Below are 19312 nucleotides of genomic sequence, written 5' to 3'. Positions count from 1 at the left end.
CTACTGTTTGCTGATGATCTGGTGCTTCTTTCCCCATCTAAGGAGGACCTACAGCAGCACCTAGATCTTCTGCATAGATTCTGTCAGGCCCTGACGGTGAATCTCAGTAAATCACAAATAATGGTGTTCCAAAAATGGTCCAGTTGCCAGGACCTTTAGTTTTGTACTGTACACACACTGAAGACCAATAGGTTCTCCACTATACTAACCTGTCATACACTGAAGACCAATAGGTTCTCCACTGAAGACCAATAGGTTCTCCACTATACTAACCTGTCACACACTGAAGACCAATAGGTTCTCCACTATACTAACCTGTCACACACTGAAGACCAATAGGTTCTCCACTATACTAACCTGTCACACACTGAAGACCAATAGGTTCTCCACTATACTAACCTGTCACACACTGAAGACCAATAGGTTTTCCACTATACTAACCTGTCCCACACTGAAGACCAATAGGTTCTCCACTGAAGACCAATAGGTTCTCCACTATACTAACCTGTCACACACTGAAAACCAATATGTTCTCCACTATACTAACCTGTCACACACTGAAGACCAATAGGTTCTCCACTGAAGACCAATAGGTTCTCCACTATACTAACCTGTCACACACTGAAGACCAATAGGTTCTCCACTATACTAACCTGTCACTCACTGAAGACCAATAGGTTCTCCACTGAAGACCAATAGGTTCTCCACTATACTAACTTGTCACACAGGTCTATAATGTCTATTATATGTCTATAATAGATATAAAGACTGTTCAGGTATTAATGTTTAGAGAAAGGAGTGTCTATATTTGGCCTGGCAAAGACACACCGACACACACCGACACACACACACACACACACACACACACACACACACACACACACACACACAAAATATAGGGTCCAGACAGTTGCCTGTGACAATGTTTTCAATCTATTCTACTGCAAACCTCACTGGGATAAAAAAAAAAAATACACATTTGAGAAGGAACCCCTTTGGAGCCCCCTGGTTTTTCCTTTCAGCAGACACACAGCCATACTAATCACTCTGCTGCCCACACACACACACACACACACACACACACACACACACACACACACACACACACACACACACACACACACCAACTCTAGATGACTGACATGCATGGTGAATGCATCAACTCTCTAAGTGAGTCAGTCTGACTGGCCGGTGCTCTATGACTACACGCCTCATTTAGAGAGCTGACGCATATTACCCCCTAGTATGTCATCTAGTAGTAAAGACGTATGAAATAAATGATTAAACAGACTTAGACGATGACTGAGAGAGGCTTTGACAAAGAGGCTCCTGGAATAATAAAGAAGTTACGAATGGATTCGATATATAATCACATTTATTCAATGTGTTATGGACAGACTGATGACTCCATTTCACCTAAAAGTGACAGATGAGACTTAAAAATAGAAAAGAGTACTCATAGGGTTCCCCCTCCCCCACAACCCTTTAATTCTACTGTATTCTACTGTACTGTATTCTACTGTACTGTATTCTACTGTACTGTATTATATTCTACTGTACTGTATTATATTCTACTGTACTGTATTCTACTGTACTGTATTCTACTGTATTCTACTGTACTGTATTCTACTGTACTGTATTCTACTGTACTCTACTGTACTGTATTCTACTGTATTCTACTGTACTGTATTCTACTGTACTGTATTCTACTGTATTCTACTGTACTATATTCTACTGTACTGTATTCTACTGTATTCTACTGTACTCTATTCTACTGTACTCTATTCTACTGTATTCTACTGTATTCTACTGTACTGTATTCTACTGTATTATACTGTATTTTACTCTATTTTACTGTACTGTATTCTGCTATATTCTACTCTACTGTTCTCTACTCTACTGTACTGTATTCTACGGTACTGTACTCTACTGTAATCTACTCTACTGTACTGTATTCTACTGTACTGTATGCTACTGAACTGTATTCTACTCTACTGTTCTCTACTCTACTGTATTTTACTGTACTGTATTCTACAGTACTGTACTCTACTGTACTCTACTGTACTGTACTGTATTCTACTGTACTGTATGCTACTGAACTGTATTCTACTGTACTCTACTGTACTGTATTCTACTGTATTCTACTGTACTGTATTCTACAGTACTGTACTCTACTGTACTCTACTGTACTGTACTGTATTCTACTGTACTGTATGCTACTGAACTGTATTCTACTGTACTCTACTGTAGTCTACTCTACTGTACTCTACTTTACTGTACTCTACTGTACTCTGTACTGTACTGTATTCTACTGTACTGTATGCTACTGAACTGTATTCTACTGTACTCTACTGTAGTCTACTCTACTGTACTCTACTTTACTGTACTCTATTGTACTCTACTGTAGTCTACTCTACTGTACTCTACTTTACTGTACTCTACTGTACTCTACTTTACTGTACTCTACTACACTCTACACACAAAGAAGCCTTAGCCATCATAACATTATAGTATTATGTAGTATTTCAACAATGATTTAAACAACACCCACAACCCCTTTCTCCTCGTTCTCTGCTATTTGTCTGTTGATTCTGGCCGACCACGCTTAGGACTGGGTGTTATAAACCGCCATCTTGTGTCTGTCGGCCATCGGGAGTCATGGGGTGAAGGCTGTCCAATCGGTCCAATCTGCATCGTGGTCCGGGTGGAGGTCGGATCTGATCTGCTGAGCTAGGCACTTTATGGACCAGAAGACAGAGAGTCATTGAATATATACATGATTATAAACTGGGTGGTTTGAGCCCTGAATGCTGATTGGCTGAAAGCCGTGGTATATCAGACCGTGTACCACAGGTATGACAAAACATGTATTTTTACTGCTCTAATTACGTTGTTAACCAGTTTATACTAACAATAAGGCACCTCTGGGGGTTTGTGATATATGGCCAATATACCACGGCTAAGGGCTGTATCCAGGCACTCCGCGTTGTGTCATACGTAATAACAGTGCTTAGCCGTTGTATATTGGCCATATACAGTGCCTTCAGAAAGTACTTAGAGCCCTTGACTTTTTCAACATATTGTTACGTTACAACCATTTATTCTAATATAAATGCAATAGTTTATTTTCCTCATAAAGCTACACACAATACCCCATAATGACAAAGCAAAAACAGGTTTTTAGAAATGTTTGCTAATTTATTAAAAACTGAAATATCACATTTACATAAGTATTCAGACCCTTTACTCAGTACTTTGTTGACGAACCTTTGACAGCGATTACAGCCTCGAGTCTTCTTGGGTATGGCACTACAAGCCTGGCACGCCTGTATTTGGGGAGTTTCTCCCATTCTTCTCTGCAGATCCTCTCAAGTTCTGTCAGGTTGGATGGGGGGGAGTGTTGCTTCGCAGCTAATTTCAGGTCTCTACAAAGATGCTCGATCGGGTTCAAGTCTGAGCTCTGGCTGGGACACTCAAGGATATTCAGAGACCTGAAGCCACTCCTGCGTTGTCTTGGCTGTATCCTTAGGGTCATTGTCCTTCACCCCAGCCTGAGGTCCTGAGCGCTCTGGAGCAGGTTTTCATCAAGGATCTCTCTGTACATTTCTCTGTTAATCTTTGTCTCGATCCTGACTAGTCTTCCAGTCCCTGCCACTGAAAAACATCCCCACAGCATGATGCCGCCATCACCATGCTTCACCGTAGGAAAGAGTTCAATCTTGGTTTCATCAGACCAGAGAATCTTGTTTCTCATGTTCTGAGAATCTTTAGGTGCTTTTTGGCAAACTCCAAGATAGATGCTATACTATACAGATAGATGCTATACTATACAGATAGATGCTATACTATACAGATAGATGCTATACTACTATACAGATAGATGCTATACTATACAGATAGATGTTATACTATACAGATACATGCTATACTACTATACAGATCGATGCTATACTATACAGATAGATGCTAAACTACTATACAGATCGATGCTATACTATACAGATAGATGCTATACTATACAGATAGATGCTAAACTACTATACAGATAGATGCTATACTATACAGATAGATGCTATACTACTATACAGATAGATGCTATACTATACAGATAGATGCTATTCTATACAGATAGATGCTATACTACTATACAGATATATGCTATACTATACAGATATATGCTATAATACTATACAGATAGATGCTATACTACTATACAGATAGATACTATACTATACAGATAGATGCTATACTATACAGATAGATGCTATACTACTATACAGATAGATGCTATACTACTATACAGATAGATGCTATACTATACAGATAGATGCTATTCTATACAGATAGATGCTATACTACTATACAGATAGATGCTATACTACTATACAGATAGATGCTATACTACTATACAGATAGATGATATACTACTAAACAGATAGATGCTACACTATACAGATAGATGCTATACTACTATACAGATAGATGCTATACTACTATACAGATAGATGATATACTATACAGATAGATGCTATACTACTATACAGATGGATGCTATGCTACTATACAGATAGATGCTATACTACTATACAGATACATGCTATACTACTATACAGATCGATGCTATACTATACAGATAGATGCTATACTATACAGATAGATGCTAAACTACTATACAGATAGATGCTATACTATACAGATAGATGCTATACTACTATACAGATATATGCTATACTACTATACAGATAGATACTATACTATACAGATAGATGCTATACTATACAGATAGATACTATACTACTATACAGATAGATGCTATACTACTATACAGATAGATGCTATACTATACAGATAGATGCTATTCTATACAGATAGATGCTATACTACTATACAGATATATGCTATACTATACAGATATATGCTATAATACTATACAGATAGATGCTATACTATACAGATAGATGCTATTCTATACAGATAGATGATATACTACTATACAGATAGATGCTATACTATACAGATATATGCTATATTATACAGATAGATGCTATACTACCATATAGATAGATGCTATACTACCATATAGATAGATGCTATACTATACAGATAGATGCTATACAACTATACAGATAGATGCTATACTACTATACAGATAGATGCTATACTATACAGATAGATGCTATACAACTATACAGATGGATGCTATACTACTATACAGATAGATGCTATACTACTATACAGATAGATGCTATACTACCATATAGATAGATGCTATACTATACAGATAGATGCTATACTACTATACAGATAGATGCTATACTATACAGATAGATGCAATACTACTATACACATAGATGCTATACTATACAGATAGATGCTATATTATACAGATAGATGCTATACTATACAGATAGATGCTATAGTACTATACAGATAGATGCTATACTACTATACAGATAGATGCTATACTATACAGATAGATGTTATACTACTATACAGATAGATGCTATACTATACAGATAGATGCTATGCTACTATACAGGTAGATGCTATACTATACAGATAGATGCTATACTACTATACAGATAGATGCTCTACTATACAGATAGATGCTATACTACTATACAGGTAGATGCTATACTATACAGATAGATACTATACTATACAGATAGATGCTATACTACTATACAGATAGATGCTATACTATACAGATAGATGCTATACTACTATACTGATAGATGATATACTATACAGATAGATGCTATACTATACAGATAGATGCTATACTATACAGATATATACTATACTATACAGATAGATGCTATACTACTATACAGATATATGCTATACTACTATACAGATAGATGCTATACTATACAGATAGATGCTATACTACTATACAGATATATGCTATACTACTATACAGATAGATGCTATACTACTATACAGATAGATGCTATACTACTATACAGGTAGATGCTATACTACTATACAGATAGATGCTATACTATACAGATAGATACTATACTATACAGATAGATGTTATACTATAGAGATAGATGCTATACTACTATACAGATAGATGCTATACTATACAGATAGATGCTATACTATACAGATGGATGCTATACTACTATACAGATAGATGCTATACTATACAGATAGATGCTATACTATACAGATAGATGCTATACTACTATACAGGTAGATGCTATACTATACAGATAGATGCTATACTACTATACAGATGGATGCTGTACTACTATACAGGTAGATGCTATACTACTATACAGATAGATGCTATACTGCTATATAGATAGATGCTATACTATAGAGATAGATGCTATACTACTATACAGGTAGATGCTATACTATACAGATATATGCTATACTACTATACAGATAGATGCTATACTATACAGATAGATGCTATACTACTATACAGATGGATGCTATACTACTATACAGGTAGATGCTATACTATACAGATAGATGCTATACTACTATACAGATAGATGCTATACTACTATACAGATAGATGCTATACTACTATACAGGTATATGCTATACTATACAGATAGATGCTATACTACCATACAGATAGATGCTATACTATACAGATATATGCTATAATACTATACAGATAGATGCTATACTACTATACAGGTAGATGCTATACTACTATACAGATAGATGCTATACTACTATACAGATAGATGCTATACTACTATACAGATAGATGCTATACTATACAGATAGATGCTATTCTATACAGATAGATGCTATACTACTATACAGATATATGCTATACTATACAGATATATGCTATAATACTATACAGATAGATGCTATACTATACAGATAGATGCTATTGTATACAGATAGATGATATACTACTAAACAGATAGATGCTATACTATACAGATAGATGCTATACTACTATACAGATAGATGATATACTATACAGATAGATGCTATACTACTATACAGATGGATGCTATACTACTATACAGATAGATGCTATACTACTATACAGATACATGCTATACTACTATACAGATCGATGCTATACTATACAGATAGATGCTATACTATACAGATAGATGCTATACTACTATACAGGTAGATGCTATACTATACAGATAGATGCTATACTACTATACAGATAGATGCTATACTACTGTACAGATAGATACTATACTATACAGATAGATGCTATACTATACAGATAGATGCTATACTACTATACAGATAGATGCTATACTACTATACAGATAGATGCTATACTACTATACAGATAGATGCTATACTATACAGATAGATGCTATACTACTATACAGATAGATATAATACTACTATACATATAGATGCTATACTACTATACAGATAGATGCTATACTACTATACAGATAGATGCTATACTATACAGATAGATGCTATACTACTATACAGGTAGATGCTATACTATACAGATAGATGCTATACTATACAGATAGATGCTATACTACTATACAGATGGATGCTATACTGCTATACAGATGGATGCTATACTATACAGATATATGCTATACGACTATACAGATAGATGCTATACTATACAGATAGTTTCAAAGAAACAGTGACATTCCAAACGTTATACTATGACCAGTGTTGTATTACTAGAGACCAGTCTTGAGACCACATATCTAGTGACTATACAGATAGTCTTGTAGTTTCAAAGAAACAGTCACATACATATATACCAGGTTTTGGACAGTGAGACACATAAGTTCTCGGTCTTGTCTTGGTCCAGACCAGACAGTGAAGTTTAAACCAGCGAAGTTTAAAAAAACTATAATTATCAGCTTCCATTCAGTCATAAAACCTATGCGTGTGTTTCCCGGGACTCCTGGCCAGTTACAAAGCACCCCTGGAATGTGGTGACATGATAACATCACTGTAAAGCCCCTGCCAGAGGGCCTGTCTGCTCTACCTACTGGCATGCTTCAAAAAAACTCCTACTCTACATTACTGTACTCTTCTCTACTGTACTCTACTCTACTGTACTCTACTCTACTGCACTGCACTGTACTCTACTGAACTCTACTGTACTCTACTCTACTGTACTATACTCTACTGCACTGCACTGTACTCTACTGTACTCTACTGTACTATACTGTACTATACTGTACTCTACTGTACTATACTGTACTCTACTGTACTGTACTCTACTGTACTATACTGTACTATACTGTACTCTACTGTACTGTACTGTACTGTACTCTACTGTACTCTACTGTACTATACTGTACTCTACTGTACTGTACTCTACTGTACTATACTGTACTCTACCACACTGCACTGTACTGTACTGTACTCTACTCTACTCTACTGCACTGTACTGTACTGTACTCTACTGTACTCTACTCTACTGTACTCTACTCTACTCTACTCTACTCAACTATACTATACTCTACTGTACTCTACTCTACTCTACTGAGCTGCACTGCACTCTACTTTACTGTACTATACTGTACTCTACTCCACTGTACTGCAATGTACTCTACTGTACTATACTGTACTCTACTGTACTCTACTGTGCTATACTGTACTCTACTGTACTCTACTCTACTGCACTGCACTGCACTCTACTCTACTCTACTCTACTCTACTGTACTGTACTGTACTCTACTCTACTCTACTCTACTGTACTGTACTATACTCTACTCTACTCAACTATACTGTACTCTACTGTACTCTACTCTACTCTACTGCACTGCACTGTACTCTACTTTACTGTACTATACTATACTGTACTCTACTCTACTATACTATACTGTACTATACTGTACTCTACTCTACTGTACTATACTATACTGTACTCTTCTCTACTCTACTGTGCTATACTATACTGTACTCTACTATACTCTACTGTACTCGACTGTACTATACTGTACTCTACTGCACTGCACTGCACTCTACCTTGACACTCTACCGCACTGTACTATACTCTACTGTACAATACTCTGCTGTACTCTACTCTACTGCACTATACTCCACTGCACGCTACTCTACTATACTATACTATACTCTACACTGCACTGCACTCTACTGTACTATACTATATACTGTACTATACTGTACTCTACTGTACTGTACTCTACTGTACTATATTGTACTCTACACTACACTACTCTACTCTACTGTACAATACTCTACCTCACTGTACTCTACTGTACTATACTGTACTGTATTCTACTCTACTATACTCTATTCTACTCTACTCTACTCTACTCTACTTCACTGTACTCTACTGTACTATACTGTCCTCTACTCTACTCTACTCTACTGTACTATACTGTACTGTACTCTACTCTACTGTACTCTACTCTACTGCACTGCACTGTACTCTACTGAACTCTACTGTACTATACTGTACTATACTGTACTCTACTGTACTATACTGTACTATACTGTATTCTACTGTACTATACTGTACTATACTGTACTGTACTCTACTGTACTATACTGTACTATACTGTACTGTACTGTACTGTACTGTACTCTACTGTACTATACTGTACTATACTGTACTCTACTGTACTGTACTATACTGTACTATACTGTACTCTACTGCACTGCCCTGTACTGTACTGTACTCTACTCTACTCGACTGCACTGTACTGTACTGTACTGTACTCTACTGTACTCTACTCTACTCTACTGCACTCTACTCTACTCTACTGTACTATACTCTACTGTACTATACTCTACTCTACTCTACTCAACTGTACTGTACTCTACTGTATTCTACTTTACTGAGCTGCACTGCACTCCACTTTACTGACCTAAACTATATTGTACTCTACTCTACTGTACTCTACTTCACTGTACTCTACTGTACTATATTGTCCTCTACTCTACTCTACTCTACTCTACTGTACTATACTGTACTGTACTCTACTCTACTGCACTGCACTGTACTCTACTGAACTCTACTGTACTCTACTGTACTATACTCTACTGCACTGCACTGTACTCTACTGAACTCTACTGTACTATACTGTACTATACTGTACTCTACTGTATTCTACTGTACTATACTGTACTCTACTCTACTGTACTATACTGTACTATACTGTACTCTACTGTACTGTACTATACTATACTGTACTGTACTCTACTGTACTATACTGTACTCTACTGCACTGCACTGTACTGTACTCTACTCTACTGCACTGTACTGTACTGTACTGTACTGTACTCTACTCTACTGCACTGCACTCTACTCTACTGTACTCTACTGTACTCTACTCTACTGTACTATACTCTACTCTAGTCTACTCAACTGTACTGTACTCTACTGTACTCTACTCTACTCCACTGAGCTGCACTGCACTCTACTTTACTGTACTATACTATATTGTACTCTACTCTACTGTACTGCAATGTACTCTACTGTACTATACTGTACTCTACTGTACTATACTGTACTCTACTGTACTCTACTTTACTCTACTTTACTCTATTCGACTCTACTGCACTGCACTGCACTCTACTCTACTCTACTGTACTCTACTCTACTGTACTCTACTATACTCTACTCAACTATACTGTACTCTACTGTACTCTACTCTACTGCACTGCACTGCACTCTACTTTACTGTACTATACTATACTGTACGCTACTCTACTCTACTGTACTATACTATACTGTACTCTACTGTACTCTACTGTACTCTACTCTACTGTACTATACTATACTGTACTCTCCTCTACTCTACTGTGCTATACTATACTGTACTCTACTATACTCTACTGTACTCTACTGTACTATACTGTACTCTACTGCACTGCACTGCACTCTACTCTGAGACTCTACCGCACTGTACTATACTCTACGGTACTATACTCTGCTATACTCTACTCTACTCTACAGCACTATACTCTACTGTACTCTACTCTACTCTACTATACTATACTCTGCGGTACTCTACTCTACTGCACTGCACTGCACTCTACTCTACTGTACTATACTATACTGTACTCTACTCTACTCTACTCTACTCTACTATACTGTACTCTACTGTACTCTACTCTACTGTACTGTACTATACTGTGCTATACTTTACTCTACTGCACTGCACTGTACTCTACTGTACTATACTGTACTCTACACTACATTACTCTCCTGTACTGTACAATATTTTACTGCACTGTACTCTACTGTACTATACTGTACTGTATTCTACTCTACTCTACTCTGCTCTACTCTACTCTACTTCACTGTAATCTACTGTACTATACTGTACTCTACTCTACTGTACTATACTATACTGTACTGTACTCTAATGTACTATACTCTACTCTACTTCCCTGTACTCTACTGTACTATACTGTACTTTAAGCTACTGCACTGTACTTTACTCTACTCTACTGTACTATACTATACTCTACTCTACTCTACTCTACTATACTGTACTCTACTGCACTGCACTGCACTCTACTCTGATACTCTACTGCACTGTACTGTACTGTACTCTACTCTACTGTACTATACTATACTATACTCTAACTCTACTCTACTATACTGTACTCTACTGCACTGTACTATACTCTACTGTACTATACTCTACTCTACTGTACTCTACTGCACCGCACTCTACTCTACTCTACTGTACTATACTATACTGTACTGTACTCTACTCTACTCTACTGTACTATACTGTACTCTACTGCACTGCGCTCTACTGTACTATACTGTACTCTACTCTACTGTGCTGTACTCTACTCTACTGCACTGTATTCTACTGTACTATACTGTACTGTATTCTACTCCACTATACTCTACTCTACTTTACTGTGCTGTACTCTACTCTACTGCACTGTATTCTACTGTACTATACTGTACTGTATTCTACTCCACTATACTCTACTCTACTCTACTTCACTGTACTCTACTGTACTATACTATACTCTGTTCTACTCTACTTTACTATACTGTACTATACTGTACTGTACTGTACTCTACTCTACTCTACTCTACTCTACTCTACTGCACTGCAATGTACTCTACTCTACTCTACTGTACTCTACTGTACTATACTCTACTGTACTCTACTCTACTCTACTTCACTGTACTATACTGTACTCTACTCTACTGTACAATACTGTACTGTACTGTACTGTACTCCACTATACTCTACTCTACTCTACTGCACTGCACTCTACTCTACTGTACTCTACTCTACTCTACTGTAATATACTCTACCCTACTTCACTGTACTCTACTCTACTTCACTGTACTCTACTGTACTATACTGTCCTCTACTCTACTCTACTGTACTATACTGTCCTCTACTCTACTCTACTGCACTGCACTGCACTGCACTGTACTCTACTGTACTATACTCTACTCTACTTCACTGTACTCTACTCTACTCTACTGCACTGCACTGTACTCTACTGTACTATACTGTACTCTACACTACACTACTCTACTGTACTGTACAATACTCTACTGCACTGTACTCTACTGTACTATACTGTACTGTATTCTACTCTACTCTACTCTGCTCTACTCTACTTCACTGTACTCTACTGTACTATACTGTACTCTACTCGACTGTACTATACTATACTGTACTGTACTGTACTCTACTATACTCTACTCTACTCTACTGTACTCTACTCTACTGCACTGCACTGTACTCTACTTTACTCTACTGTACTATACTCTACTCTACTTCCCTGTACTCTACTGTACTATACTGCACTTTAAGCTACTGCACTGTACTGTACTCTACTCCACTGTACTATACTATACTATACTCTACTATACTGTACTCTACTGCACTGTACTGCACTCTACTCTGAGACTCTACTGCACTGTACTATACTCTACTGTACTATACTCTACTGTACTCTACTGCACTGCACTCTACTCTACTGTACTATACTATACTGTACTGTACTGTACTGTACTCTACTCTACTGTACTATACTATACTCTACTGCACTGCACTCTACTGTACTATACTGTACTCTACTCTACTCTACTGTGCTGTACTCTACTCTACTGCACTGTATTCTACTGTACTATACTGTACTGTATTCTACTCCACTATAATCTACTCTACTTCACTGTACTCTACTGTACTATACAGTACTCTGCTCTACTGTACTTTACTATACTGTACTATACTGTACTGTACTGTACTGTACTCTACTCTACTGTACTCTACTCTACTGCACTGCAATGTACTCTACTCTACTCTACTCTACTCTATTGTACTATACTCTACTGTACTCTACTCTACTCCACTTCACTGTACTATACTGTACTATACTGTACTATACTGTACTGTACTGTACTCTACTATACTCTACTCTACTCTACTGCACTGCACTCTACTCTACTGTACTCTACTCTACTCTACTGTAATATACTCTACCCTACTTCACTGTACTCTACTGTACTATACTGTACCTTACTCTACTGCACTGCACTGTACTCTACTCTACTCTACTCTACTCTACTCTACTGCACTATACTATACTGTACTGTATTGTACTGTACTCTACTCTACTGCACTGTACTCTACTCTACTGTACTATACTCTACTCTACTGTACTATACTCTACTCTATGGTACTGTACTGCACTGTACTCTACTGCACTGTACTCTACTCTACTGTACTATACTGTACTGTACTGTACTCTGCTCTAATCTACTGTACTCTACTCTACTGTACTATACTCTACTCTACTCTACTTCACTATACTCTACTGTACTATACTGTACTGTACTCTACTGCACTGCACTGTAGTCTACTGTACTGTACTCTACTCTACTTCACTATACTCTACTGTACTATACTGTACTGTACTCTACTGCACTGCACTGTAGTCTACTGTACTATACTCTACTCTACTCTACTTCACTATACTCTACTGTACTATACTGTACTGTACTCTACTGCACTGCACTGTAGTCTACTGTACTCTACTCTACTCTACTTCACTATACTCTACTGTACTATACTGTACTGTACTCTACTGCACTGCACTGTAGTCTACTGTACTGTACTCTACTCTACTGTATTCTACTGTACTCTACTGTACTGTACTCTACTGCACTGCACTGTACTCTACAGTACTATACTATACTGTACTGCACTGTACTGTACTGTACTCTACTCTACTCTACTGCACTGCACTGCACTGTACTCTACTGTACTATACTCTACTCTTCTCTACTGCACTGTACTGTACTCTACTCTGAGACTCTACTGTACTGTACTGTACTGTGCTCTACTCTGCTCTACTCTACATTACTCTACTGTACGCTACTCTACTGTACTCTACTGTACTCTACTCTACTGTACTCTACTGTACACACAAAGACACCATAGCCTTCATAGCATTGTAGTATTATATAGTATTTGAACAACGACTGCACAATATATTAAGGAAATTACAACTGCATTACATTATCTACTTTACAACCCTCTTCAGTACTCCTTTCAGAGAGAACAGACTAGATATCTGCTAGACCATTCAGAGGCTTTTATGTACCACGATGATGATGATGAGCCGAACACATGGACCTTTTGTCTGCTATCGTCTGTCTACCCTGGCTGCTGTCTGAGTGCTGATGCTCCTCTGATCCAGACAGCAGTAGACGACCACAGAGCCAGACTCCAAACAAACGCTTCACAGTTAGAGCTTTATGTCAAGTCAGACAGTGTTTTTGTTTGTTAAGTTAAAACATGTAATTCCATGGAACTGTTGCCAGAGAGTATATTCCATACTCTATACTCTTAACATTTTACAACCGTTATGTTGGGATGAGATTTTGGGCAAAGTTGAAGTGTCTCTCACGTCATGTCAGTTGGGCTAGAGCACCCTCTAGTGGCTCGAAGGACAAAATTTGAAATTGATTACTACCTGCGATTACATACAGATGCTGGGAGATGACTTCAGAGGTTTGGACCAAGAGTAGCACAGAGTTAAGATCAGTAAACTTTTTAAGTTTCTTCTCAGAGATTTCCTCATGTAAAAAGATCTACCACTTGAGAGAGAGAGAGAGAGAGAGAGAGAGAGAGAGAGAGAGAGAGAGAGAGAGAGAGAGAGGTGGCATTGAGCAGAAAGGTCCTCCTCGCCATTTCCCAGAGGCCTTTGCTTCTCCAGCCCAATAGAGGAAACATGGTTAACATAATTTTTATTTCAAAGAGTATGATTGAGACACTTCTGATTTTGAAACAATTTGGCTTGTTGGTTAGTACTGAATGGCTTGTTGGTTAGTACTGAATGGCTTGTTGGTTAGTACTGAATGGCTTGTTGGTTAGTACTGAATGGCTTGTTGGTTAGTACTGAATGGCTTGTTGGTTACATTTACATTTACATTTAAGTCATTTAGCAGACGCTCTTATCCAGAGCGACTTACAAATTGGTGCGTTCACCTTATGACATCCAGTGGAACAGCCACTTTACAATAGTGCATCTAAATCTTTTAAGGGGGGTGAGAAGGATTACTTTATCCTATCCTAGGTATTCCTTAAAGAGGTGGGGTTTCAGGTGTCTCCGGAAGGTGGTGATTGACTCCGCTGTCCTGGCGTCGTGAGGGAGTTTGTTCCACCATTGGGGGGCCAGAGCAGCGAACAGTTTTGACTGGGCTGAGCGGGAACTGTACTTCCTCAGTGGTAGGGAGGCGAGCAGGCCAGAGGTGGATGAACGCAGTGCCCTTGTTTGGGTGTAGGGCCTGATCAGAGAATGGAGGTACTGAGGTGCCGTTCCCCTCACAGCTCCGTAGGCAAGCACCATGGTCTTGTAGCGGATGCGAGCTTCAACTGGAAGCCAGTGGAGAGAGCGGAGGAGCGGGGTGACGTGAGAGAACTTGGGAAGGTTGAACACCAGACGGGCTGCGGCGTTCTGGATGAGTTGTAGGGGTTTGATGGCACAGGCAGGGAGCCCAGCCAACAGCGAGTTGCAGTAATCCAGACGGGAGATGACAAGTGCCTGGATTAGGACCTGCGCCGCTTCCTGTGTGAGGCAGGGTCGTACTCTGCGGATGTTGTAGAGCATGAACCTACAGGAACGGGCCACCGCCTTGATGTTAGTTGAGAACGACAGGGTGTTGTCCAGGATCACGCCAAGGTTCTTAGCGCTCTGGGAGGAGGACACAATGGAGTTGTCAACCGTGATGGCGAGATCATGGAACGGGCAGTCCTTCCCCGGGAGGAAGAGCAACTCCGTCTTGCCGAGGTTCAGCTTGAGGTGGTGATCCGTCATCCACACTGATATGTCTGCCAGTTAGTACTGAATGGCTTGTTGGTTAGTACTGAATGGCTTGTTGGTTAGTACTGAATGGCTTGTTGGTTAGTACTGAATGGCTTGTTGGTTAGTACTGAATGGCTTGTTGGTTAGTACTGAATGGCTTGTTGGTTAGTACTGAATGGCTTGTTGGTTAGTACTGAATGGCTTGTTGGTTAGTACTGAATGGCTTGTTGGTTAGTACTGAATGGCTTGTTGATTAGTACTGAATGGCTTGTTGGTTAGTACTGAATGGCTTGTTGGTTAGTACTGAATCACTTGTTGGTTAGTAATGAATCGATTGTTGGTTAGAACTGAATCGATTGCTCGTTAGTACTGAATCGATTGTTGGTTAGTACTGAATCGATTGTTGGTTAGTACTGAATCGCTTGTTTGTTAGTACTGAATCGCTTGTTGGTTAGTACTGAATCGCTTGCTGGTTAGTACTGAGTTGTGTGATCTCAAGTCCAAAATGGTCTCTTTCTCTCTCTGATTCAAAACCTGACTAAAAAACCCAACTAATCAACTTTCACTTATTAACCTAAACAGATGGGACATGTCTCTGATAGGACATATCTCTGATAGGACATACCTCTGATAGGACATATCTCTGATAGGACATACCTCTGATAGGACATACCTCTGATAGGACATATCTCTGATAGGACATACCTCTGATAGGACATACCTCTGATAGGACATATCTCTGATAGGACATACCTCTGATAGGACATACCTCTGATAGGACATACCTCTGATAGGACATACCTCTGATAGGACATATCTCTGATAGGACATACCTCTGATAGGACATACCTCTGATAGGACATACCTCTGATAGGACATATCTCTGATAGGACATACCTCTGATAGGACATACCTCTGATAGGACATATCTCTGATAGGACATACCTCTGATAGGACATACCTCTGATAGGACATACCTCTGATAGGACATACCTCTGATAGGACATACCTCTGATAGGACATATCTCTGATAGGACATACCTCTGATAGGACATACCTCTGATAGGACATACCTCTGATAGGACATATCTCTGATAGGACATACCTCTGATAGGACATACCTCTGATAGGACATACCTCTGTGACGCTGACACTGTCTTCACAAGCTCTTCTGTGTGCGTGCATGCTCACAATTATCAATTACCCATTGAGGAAGGGAGGGAACATCATTGAAGGATGCCAGGGACTGAGTTAACAACCTAAAATATCTCAGCATGAGGGGAAAAGACAAAGAGATCTCATTCCCTCTTCTCGTTTTTTTTTTAGGTTTTCAAAATAATTCCCAGGCCCATTTTGGGGCCATTTTCAGTTGTGATCATTCCAAACCAGCACAAAGCAAAGAGCCAAACATATGAAAGAAGACTTCGCTGGGATCAAGCGGTTGGAGCACCTAGAAAGGAAATTAATGTGGGAAATGATTTATACGGAATCAGGTGAGTGTTCCCATAACGTACATGGTGGGACAGCGGAGGTCCCAGATACCTAGATGGACGACGACCACACAGGGAGAAAATGATTATTTAATGTAGACGAATGATCACTGGCATAGTACCACAAACAACAACAAAGACTGGCTAAGGAGCTACAGTATGTCAACACAAAGACACTCCTTGAGAAATCACTGTGGTTTAACGTTCCTTTGCCAGATAACTGTGGTTTAACGTTCCTTTGCCAGATAACTGTGGTTTAACTTTCCTTTCCCAGATAGCTGTGGTTTAACTTTCCTTTACAGATAGCTGTGGTTTAACTTTCATTTCCCAGATAACTGTGGTTTAACTTTCCTTTGCCAGATAACTGTGGTTTAACTTTAATTTGCCAGATAACTGTGGTTTAACTTTCCTTTCCCAGATAACTGTGGTTTAACTTTAATTTGCCAGATAACTGTGGTTGAACTTTCCTTTGCCAGATAACTGTGGTTTAACTTTAATTTGCCAGATAACTGTGGTTTAACTTTCCTTTGCCAGATAACTGTGGTTTAACTTTAATTTGCCAGATAACTGTGGTTTAACTTTAATTTGCCAGATAACTGTGGTTTAACTTTCCTTTGCCAGATAACTGTGGTTTAACTTTCCTTTGCCAGATAACTGTGGTTTGACTTTCCTTTGCCAGATAACTGTGGTTGAACTTTCCTTTGCCAGATAACTGTGGTTTAACTTTCCTTTGCCAGATAACTGTGGTTTAACTTTCCTTTCCCAGATAACTGTGGTTTAACTTTCCTTTAACAGATAACTGCAGAGATAAAGGAGACAACACTCTGTGCACGAGAAAGATGAGAGAAAGAGAAGGATAGCAGCAGACAATAGTCACAAAGTGGAAAGACGTAAAAAAACATGTTTTTGCTAATATATTGAGAAAGAAAAATACTGAAATATCTAATTTTATAGCTAGTGAAATGCCATTCCTGCCCCATGATTGGGTCTAGACTAAAGTTCCATCTGACCTTTGACCTTAGAAGGAGATCTGAGAAATGTAACCAGCCAGTGGATACAGTATATTCTAGGAAAATAGATGAAACGATGCTGATGCTCTGTAAATACAACAACGTAGAGGACCTTACAAAATAAATATGCCGGAAAGAATGGATTTCATCAGGGATCATGGTTTGAGGTTCCTGAGTGTGCGGGAATCCTGACGGGACTCGGGGGTTGAAAGATGGACTCGTTTGGAAACTCTCTATTGGAGTAATGTCCCTGGAATTTCTAGTAAAGTGGATTTTTGTTATGCATTCCAAATTGCACCCTATTCCCTATATAGTGCGTTACATTTTGATCAGAGCCCTATGGGTGTCACTTGGGACTCAGACTTTGGCTTTGGTTCAGCTGATATGGAACAAGTCCACCTATCCTCGATGGTACAAACGATGGCGTATCGTTTACTAATTTATCTAGAAATGAACTAAATGCTTCTCGCTGAAGTACTATTGTGAGCAGCGATAAGGATACGACAGGGATGGGATAGCAGGCACTGCTTGGGGTCTGGTTTGTGTCAGACATGT

Source organism: Oncorhynchus nerka, linkage group LG13 (assembly GCF_034236695.1).
Source record: "Oncorhynchus nerka isolate Pitt River linkage group LG13, Oner_Uvic_2.0, whole genome shotgun sequence".
Lineage (NCBI taxonomy): Eukaryota > Metazoa > Chordata > Actinopteri > Salmoniformes > Salmonidae > Oncorhynchus > Oncorhynchus nerka.
This window is presented reverse-complemented; position numbering follows the sequence as displayed.